Raw genomic sequence first — 8,397 nt, 5'->3', positions numbered from 1 at the left:
TTATTATAATAGCTAAACTTAAAAGTAACAGAAAACAAAAACCCAAAATGATCACAGCAAGTGTTAGCTTGGATGCGGAACAACTGGAACTCTCACAGACTGCCGAAAACAGTTTCACTTTGGAAAACAGTTTGGCGGTGTCTGAAAAAGTGAAACATACACCTACAATACGACCGATGCATTCCACTGCAATGTATTTACCCCCAAAATGAAAACCTATGTCCATATAAAGATTTGCACACCAATATTCAGAACAGCTACAGCTCACCCTCAAAAAGAACCCTTCAAGTGTCCATCATCAAATGGTAAACAAATTGTGGTAGAACCACACAACAGAAGAGCACTCAGCAATAAAGAGGAATGAACCACCGATACACGCAACACAGATGAAGCTTAAAATAACCACGCAGAATGACAGAAGGGAGACAATAAATGAGTACAGACTCTATAATTATCTTTATATAAAATTCTGTAAAACGTTACCTAATCTGTAGCGACCGAAAGTAGATGACTAAGCACCTGGGAAGACAGAGGGCAGGGGGGATGTATCAGTTACAAAGGGGCACAAGGAACCTCTTCGGGGGTGATGGATATTCTCATTATTTTCATATAACAATGGCTTCACAGGTATGATAGGTATATTAAAACTCATTAAATTGTGTACTTTAAATATGTGCAGTTTATTGTACATCAATATGTCTTAATGATGCTGCAAAAATAAGTATGAAAGTCTTCATTTCTACACACTTACATCAACTCATATTCGTCTTCTGGGGTTTTTGCCAATCTTACAAGTACAAAATGGTACCTCACTTTTAAAATTTCTTTGATACCAATTGCATATAAGTATTTTTCATACATTTTATTGTCACCATTTTTCTTATTTATTATCTCTCATGTAAATTAATTATTCTATGGTCACTGACAAGCATTTAAAAATTACCTCCTTGGGGCCAGCCTGGTGGCATAGTGGTTAAGTCTCACACTCCCCTTTGGCAGCCAGAGTTCACCAGTTCAGATCCTGGGCACACACATACAAGCCACTCATCAAGCTGTGCTTTGACAGCATCCCACATAGAAAAACTACAAGGACCTACAACTAGGATATGCATCTACGTACTGGGGCTATGGGAAGAAAACAAATTTTTTTAAAGAGGACGATTGGCAAAGCTGGCCTGGTGGCACAGCAGTTAAGCTCACATATTCCCCTTCAGCAGCCCAGGGTTCGCCTGCTCGGATCCAGGTGCGGACCTACGCACCTCTTGTCAAGCCATGCTGTGGCAGGCGTCCCACAAATAAAGTAGAGGAAGATGGGCACGGATGTTAGCTCAGGGCCAGTCTTCCTCAGCAAAAAGAGGAGGACTGGTGGCAGATGTGAGCTCAGGGCTAATCTTCCTCAAAAAAAAAAAAATTTAATTAATTAAAAATAAATTTAAAAAAAAGAGGAATATTGGCAACAGATGTTAGCTCTGGGCCAATCTTAAAAAAATAATAAATAAGTAAAAATTACCTCCTTGAGACAACAAAAAATATCCTAGATATGTAAAGATTTATAATTCTTTTTCATTTTTAATCAACTTGTTACAGTCTCATATCCTATAAATTTAATTTTCTCAGACCCCCCTATCTGTGTTTACTGTGTTTTGTGTGCGTGTTGTGCCATTTCCTCAAGAGTTCATACTTAAGATGATTACACAGTGGCCTCTCAGACTCTTAGAAGACCCATGCAGAGAAAAACAATTTTGTCTTACACAGCAATTGAGAAGGTCCAAGAGGATTTGGTCAAAGATGCTCACACATTAAGTTTAATTTCAGTAAGTAACTGCTTTGAAGATTTATAACCCAGTTTATGTTTAATGACTATCATGATTAAAAGGACAAACTCTCTCCTGTCAATTTTTCGTGTGTGTGTGAGGAAGACTGGTCCTGAGCTAACACCTGTTGCCAATCCTCCTCTTTTTGCTTAAGGAAGATTGTCACTGAGCTAACATCTGTGCCAATCTTCCTCTGTGTTATGTAGGATGCTGCCACAGCGTGGCTTGACTAGTGGTGCTGGGTCTGCACCTGGGATCTGGACCTGAGAACCCCAGGCCACCAAACTGGAGCACGCAAACTTAACCACTATGCCACCAGGCCAGCCTCTCTCCTGTCAAAATTTTGCCAGACCTGTTCAACGATTATTAACTGGAGCAACAGAATCTTGATACTATGTTTTCTGGGTAATGATGTAAATAAACAGGGAAACATGCAGTAAGTAAGAGAAGCCTAAGGGACAAGTATATATAGATGATAAATAATTGAAAGTTAAGTTTCGCATACTTTTCTTTTAAAAAATAGTGTTGGTGCCAGCCCCATGGCTAGTGGTTAAGTTTGGCATGCTCCATTTCAGTAGCCTGGGTTTGGTTCCCAGGCATGGACCTACACCACTCGTCAGCAGCCAAGCTGTGGTGGCAACCCACATACAAAATGGAGGAGGATTGGCACAGATGTTAGCTCAGGGTGAAATCTTCCTCAGAAAAAAAAAAGAACAGTGTTAAGTCTAACACACTTCTGAGCAAAATTTCAGAAAAGACTATAAAAATGAAGAAAAAAAAGTACTGAGAGGTTAGCGTAGTAGAAAATTTGCTTAGAGATTTTCATCATTATTGTTACAAGTTGCAGACAGTCTCTCAGGTTTAAATCATGTTTCTCCTTACATAGAGGTCACCAATTAAAGGCCACCCATTAATGTGTCTTTCTAATGGTGCACCCCATAACCACATGCATTTTGTTAAAGAACCTGTCTCAAAGAAGAATAGTTAATAATTCCTAAATGAACATCATTGTCATAAAAGTACACTTTGGCAACTTTTTTAGAGTGACTAGTTTTTCTAGCAAGTTGTAGCCATTATAATATATTATTATGAATGAGAATAATGGCTATCTTTTGTTGAGTATCTACTATACACAGGCACTATGCTAGGTACTCAATCTTCCCTAATTTCTCACAGTGGCCAGTATTTGTCTGCATTTTACAGATGCAGAAAGTGAAGGTCTGCCTGCTCATTACCCATTTCCACTGCTTGGGGTTTAGAGCGCTGCTTTCAACGCCGCCATGTTTCTCTTAAGAAGCTGATCCACATCTCTCTTAATCTCAATGCATTAGTGCTTCCTTTTCCTTGGGGGCAGGGATGGGCGTGAGGGGGGGTGACAGAACATTGCCTTTGTAAATAAGTTGGTGCCGTTAGGCCATCATAACAAGCACACTTCATTAAAACGAGCACTTAGTTTCCCATCAACAGAAAATGTTAACATCCTTTTGACTTTTTGACTACACATACCATTCCACGTCTTATAAAGTTTCCAGAGTGAACTTGCCCTGGATTGGTTATCAGTTAATACTTATTAGAAAGACCACAGTCTCTGCTCTCTGGCAGAGTATGGTGTGAGGATGGATTTTTTCATTTCTGATTCACTAACAGAAACCAATGCAAGCAACCAGGGAGGAAGGACATCGAAACAACAAAACTGTGTAGGAGTAGCAGAGCATTAAGAACAAAAGTCTGACTTTGTGGGTTTGTGTGTTAGTGAGAAAGTGAGAAAGTCCCACTTACTCACCCTGGAGAAGCAGAGGCCTAGCAGCCATCATTCTGAGTTCCGTACTCCAATTTTGCCCAATATTGACAATAAACATTTATTATTAACTCTTCAGATACTTTCTGGTTCCATGTGCTTTCTTTTAAATGGTATTTATATTGTTTCAAAAAAATTCCTAATCCCTCTGCTTGCACACATTTCATTCTAATACAAATCTAAGTCAGGGCAAAATATATCAACTCTGCTCATCACCAAGAGATGGTGTGGACTATCATTTGTATAGAGCTGTTTTGGACTTATGAACACAAGGATCCATGAACAGCTTTTTGGAACTGTCTCTGTTAGCCAGATTTTTGTCACAAGTAACTGAAAAATCTACCTTAAAAGAAAATCCAAAGATAGCCTAAGAGATTTTCCTCCCCTCTAATTGCGTTCTTTGATTAACGAAATGCTTCAATAGGTCAAGGTTCCTTTTTACCATCCTTCTTTCCTTCCTTCCTTCTTTTCTTTTTTTCTGGGATGCCCATAGACTGATTCCAAAAGAAAACCCCTCTGCTTTCATTGGGATTCCCTTACAAGACAGCCAGTTCTGGCTGCCACAGTGATCGGTGTGGTTGGCAAGCGGTGTAGCAACACTTAAGTTTGACCTGAGACATGAACAACTTATTTGTATCAAGATTAGAATGTAAAAAAATTAGCCCGGTTGGAAGAAAAGAAATTAAGGGAAAAATAATCTAACAATATTTTTTACCTACAAAAACATTTTCAGGAGACGTCACAGAACTGTCTTTCTTTGAGAACTAATCATTCACAGGGATTGAAAGTCATGCTTCTGGCCTAATTCCAAAACTAATGGCAGCCTCAGATCAACCTTTTTTCCCACAGAACGTTTTCCAAAGTGAGACTCCTCCAAATCTGCCATAATTGGTCCAATTTCTGTTTGCTATGGTCTAGCTTTCTGGCCTCAGTCTGCTCCAGAAATAGAGATTCGGCCTTTTAAAGACAAGCCACTATATTCTGCAGCTATTTGAGACTATTCATTCCACCTGCTTCAAGTTTTAAAAATTTGACTACCAGGACGAGAGCCATAAGACGACCCCCAGCAATCTCACTTTCCGGCGGACATGATGGAAAACCTGGAGATGCTTCACTGTACCTAGCACATTGTTAAAGAGGTATATGAAGGAAACTGTGGGAACGTGAAAGAAATACTGGGTGAGAAACGAGCAAAGAGAAAACCTGAAGCCGCCTATCACTTGTGCCGCTCGCCGCCAAAGCTGTGGGTGCTGAGAGCATTATTGTTTAATCTCTCTGAAGAATATGTGGGAGCAGAAAGCACAACATCCCCAAGTTGTTACTTTGTCACAACTTTACAGAATACATAAGCACTTCAGTAAATACACAGATTTTTTTTGCAAACTGTAAATCATCTGTGAGCCACCACTGTTCGACTAATTACAGCAAGAAGCTGTGCTCATTAGCTGTTCTCATCTGGCTCACTGCACGACCTAAATAGTCCGTAAATGAGCCGGCAATTATTGCTGTATTACCACTACCAGCTCCGCTCACAGCAAAATATCTCCACCAAATGTTACGCCTGTTGGTATTATCAGGTTAGAAATTTCATAAACATATTGAAGCAGTTAATTGGGAGATTATTAAAAAAAATGTGAAAATAGAATCATCAGTGAAAGAGTTTTCATCAAGCCCCGGATAGGCGGCTCCACCTATAGACAAGAACCTCAGAATGCAAGCATCTGGGAGGACGGCGCCTGCTGCTCCCAAACACCACTGGAAAACGACAAAAGCAATGGAAACATGCTCGCACTGAACAGAAGGAGAGTGAACTATTCATATTCTTATGGCCGCTACAAACTGTCTTTTGACTGGGTCAAAATATAACCAAAGCATATGCTCACAGGCCTAGAGCCTGAAAGAACTTTAGGGAACAGAAAAGCAAACTGTAACGTCAGAAAACTTCATTATTTCTAGCTCCATCATATGGCATATATAGAAGGAGTAGGAATTTTCTTTTTCTTTAGTTTGGTTTAATTTATTTTTTTATTATTTTTTTTATTTTATTTTTTCCTTTTTCTCCCCAAAGCCCCCCAGTACATAGTTGTATATTCTTTGTTGTGGGTCCTTCTAGTTGTGGCATGTGGGACTCTGCCTCAGCGTGGTTTGATGAGCAGTGCCATGTCCGCGCCCAGGATTCGAACCAACGCAACACTGGGCCGCTTGCACCGGAGCGCGCGAACTTAACCACTCGGCCACGGGGCCAGCCCCTGGTTTAATTTATTTTTAAACAAAATGTTTGTATACATGGTAATGGTGAAAAGAACCAATAAAGTAATGACTTTAAAGAACAATTTTCTGGCACCAGCCCCGTGCCCGAGTGGTTGAGTTCACATGCTCCACTTTGGCAGCCCAGGGTTTCCCAGGTTCAGATCCTGGGCATGGACCTAGCACTGCTCATCAAGCCATGCTGAGGCGGCGTTCCACATAGCAGAACCAGAAGGACCTACAACTAAAATACACAACCATATACTGGGGGACTTTGGGGAGAAGGAAAAGAAAGAACAATTTTCTGACACCTTCAAACATGTTAGAAGAATCTATTTACTATATCCAATGATTAATTAATTATATTCTTATTTATTCATTAAAATGTTCACTTGAGCTTCATTCTAGTTATTGCAGATATGTGAAAGAAATACATTTTAAAAACGTGCCATAGTTCATATGCTATTTTCATTCGTATTCACCCAATCTCAATGGACGCAATTTAATGAGATCCTACTGTGATACAAAAAACGAGGCCTTAATACTGGGGGCGCCTTATTTTATCTCGTTCTTGATGGTCATCACACCAGATTCATCATTGATTAAGATCCCGAAAAATATAAAAGGAACAAAGAAAATGCTAAAAGCTAATGGGTGTTCTGATTCTATTGGCTTTCTCCTACCTACCATCACAGGGGAGATAAATACTTTTATAAATAAATAGTTTGATTCTTGTACTAGTTGTGTGCTTAGAAGATAGAAGCTGTCTCTAATGGATTGAATATTGTTATCAACTTGGACAAGGTTGGTATCACAATGTGGCCTATCTGACACAAACTATATGGTAGACTTTGGACAGGATGCAGCAGAGAATCAATCACTAATGATGTGCTCGAAAGAGATGTTTTCGTGATGAAGGCATTGACTATAACCATGACAATGATATCAAGAGGCAACTCTTCCTATTTACCAACCAACTGACTTCAATGGGCAAGAAAATGCACATCGTATTCGTTCAACTCTTTTCAGCTGCTAAGATTTACAAAGAATTCTTCAAATCTTATCAGTGAATATCTGTTTTTCCATGAATTTCAGGACGTTTTTTAGATAGCCGTAACATTCCTCCAGCTATAGATGTTAGACTATAAAACACAGCACTGTTTTTCCCCCACTGAAACCTTCATCGATTTCAGTGTGTGTTTTGATTGCAAGAGTAGTTTTTCTCTTGTTCTTTCTTCTCTAAGGTCCTTCTTGGAAAGACCAGCTAACTTCCCTGCCTATCTCCCTCGACTTCCCTCTGATAGTCTGGCCTTGCCACTCAGAGTGAGGTCTGCAGACCAACTCTATCAGCGTCATCTGGGAGCTTGTTAGAAATGCAGAATTTGGAGCCACAATCCTGACCTACTGAATCAGAATTTTAACAAATTTGAGAAACACTGGGCTAGGGAAAGGCCTATGATGAGCCACGAGTACTTTCCCAACAAGGAAGGGGAGTTAAAGCAGTGTCCAGGTGTGCAGCATCAAAGACTGAGCAAAATAAACACATGGTTTTGACTGTTTTACTCACTATCAACATTAACCAAGAAGGTTTATCCAAAGGCCACCCTTCACATTTAGAAAGGTATACTGGATCCTGTGGAAAGCTGGATCTTTGAGCTGTTTGTAATGTGATGATCATACCAAGAGAGATTTTAGAGAGCCTGCTTTCTGCCCAGTGCTACAGTCAGTACAATGGAGGACTCGCCAAAAGCACATTCACCAAACCCTCATCGTCAAGAGCCTTAGCCTTCCAGGGCTACGGTTACACTACAGTTCAGATGTCCAATATTCCTGAAAGCCATTCAACTTTTCAATCACTTTTACATCTCTGGTATTACTTTAACATCACATATTCAAGTAGATTTTTTCTTAACATATTGGGAAACTGAAACTCAAAGCTGTTTAGTGACTGTCTAAAGTCACCAAATGACTAATAGCAAAGTTGGTACCGATGAGGCCTCCTCCTAAACCTATGCTTTGTATACCTGTGATACTCACAGAGTTTACCCACTCAACTGTTAGTGAACATCTCTAAAACAATGTTGGCTTATATCCTGACACCAGTGTATTACTGGGATCTACTGCATTGAACACCTCTGTGCATGTCACTCAGCACTGGAAACATACAAAGAGGGATTCTCAGATTTCACTTGACAATATGATATGATGAAAGAAGCACTGGATGGTGAGCCAGAAAACCTCTGAAATAACTCTTATAGGGAAGTGATTTTCCAATCTGCTAGGAAATGAAAACAATTCCTAGAGGGAACAGATCGGAGCCAAAGCACTTCCTTCACGTTCTAAACAGCAGAATCTTGGTCATGGAGGACATAATTGGGTGTCCACTCATTATCCTAAGGGTCTGATTGGGCCTGATTTGGCCTTAAATGGGGAAAGACAGTTAAGAGACTGAAGTAGCTTGCTGTTCTAGGACACGAAGCTCAGGGGCCTGGCTCCGTGGAGACGTGCAGCCTATTTACGGAGGGAGGATGCCGAGCA

The sequence above is a fragment of the Equus quagga genome, chromosome 2, assembly GCF_021613505.1.
Source record: "Equus quagga isolate Etosha38 chromosome 2, UCLA_HA_Equagga_1.0, whole genome shotgun sequence".
NCBI classification, from domain to species: Eukaryota; Metazoa; Chordata; class Mammalia; order Perissodactyla; family Equidae; genus Equus; species Equus quagga.
This window is presented reverse-complemented; position numbering follows the sequence as displayed.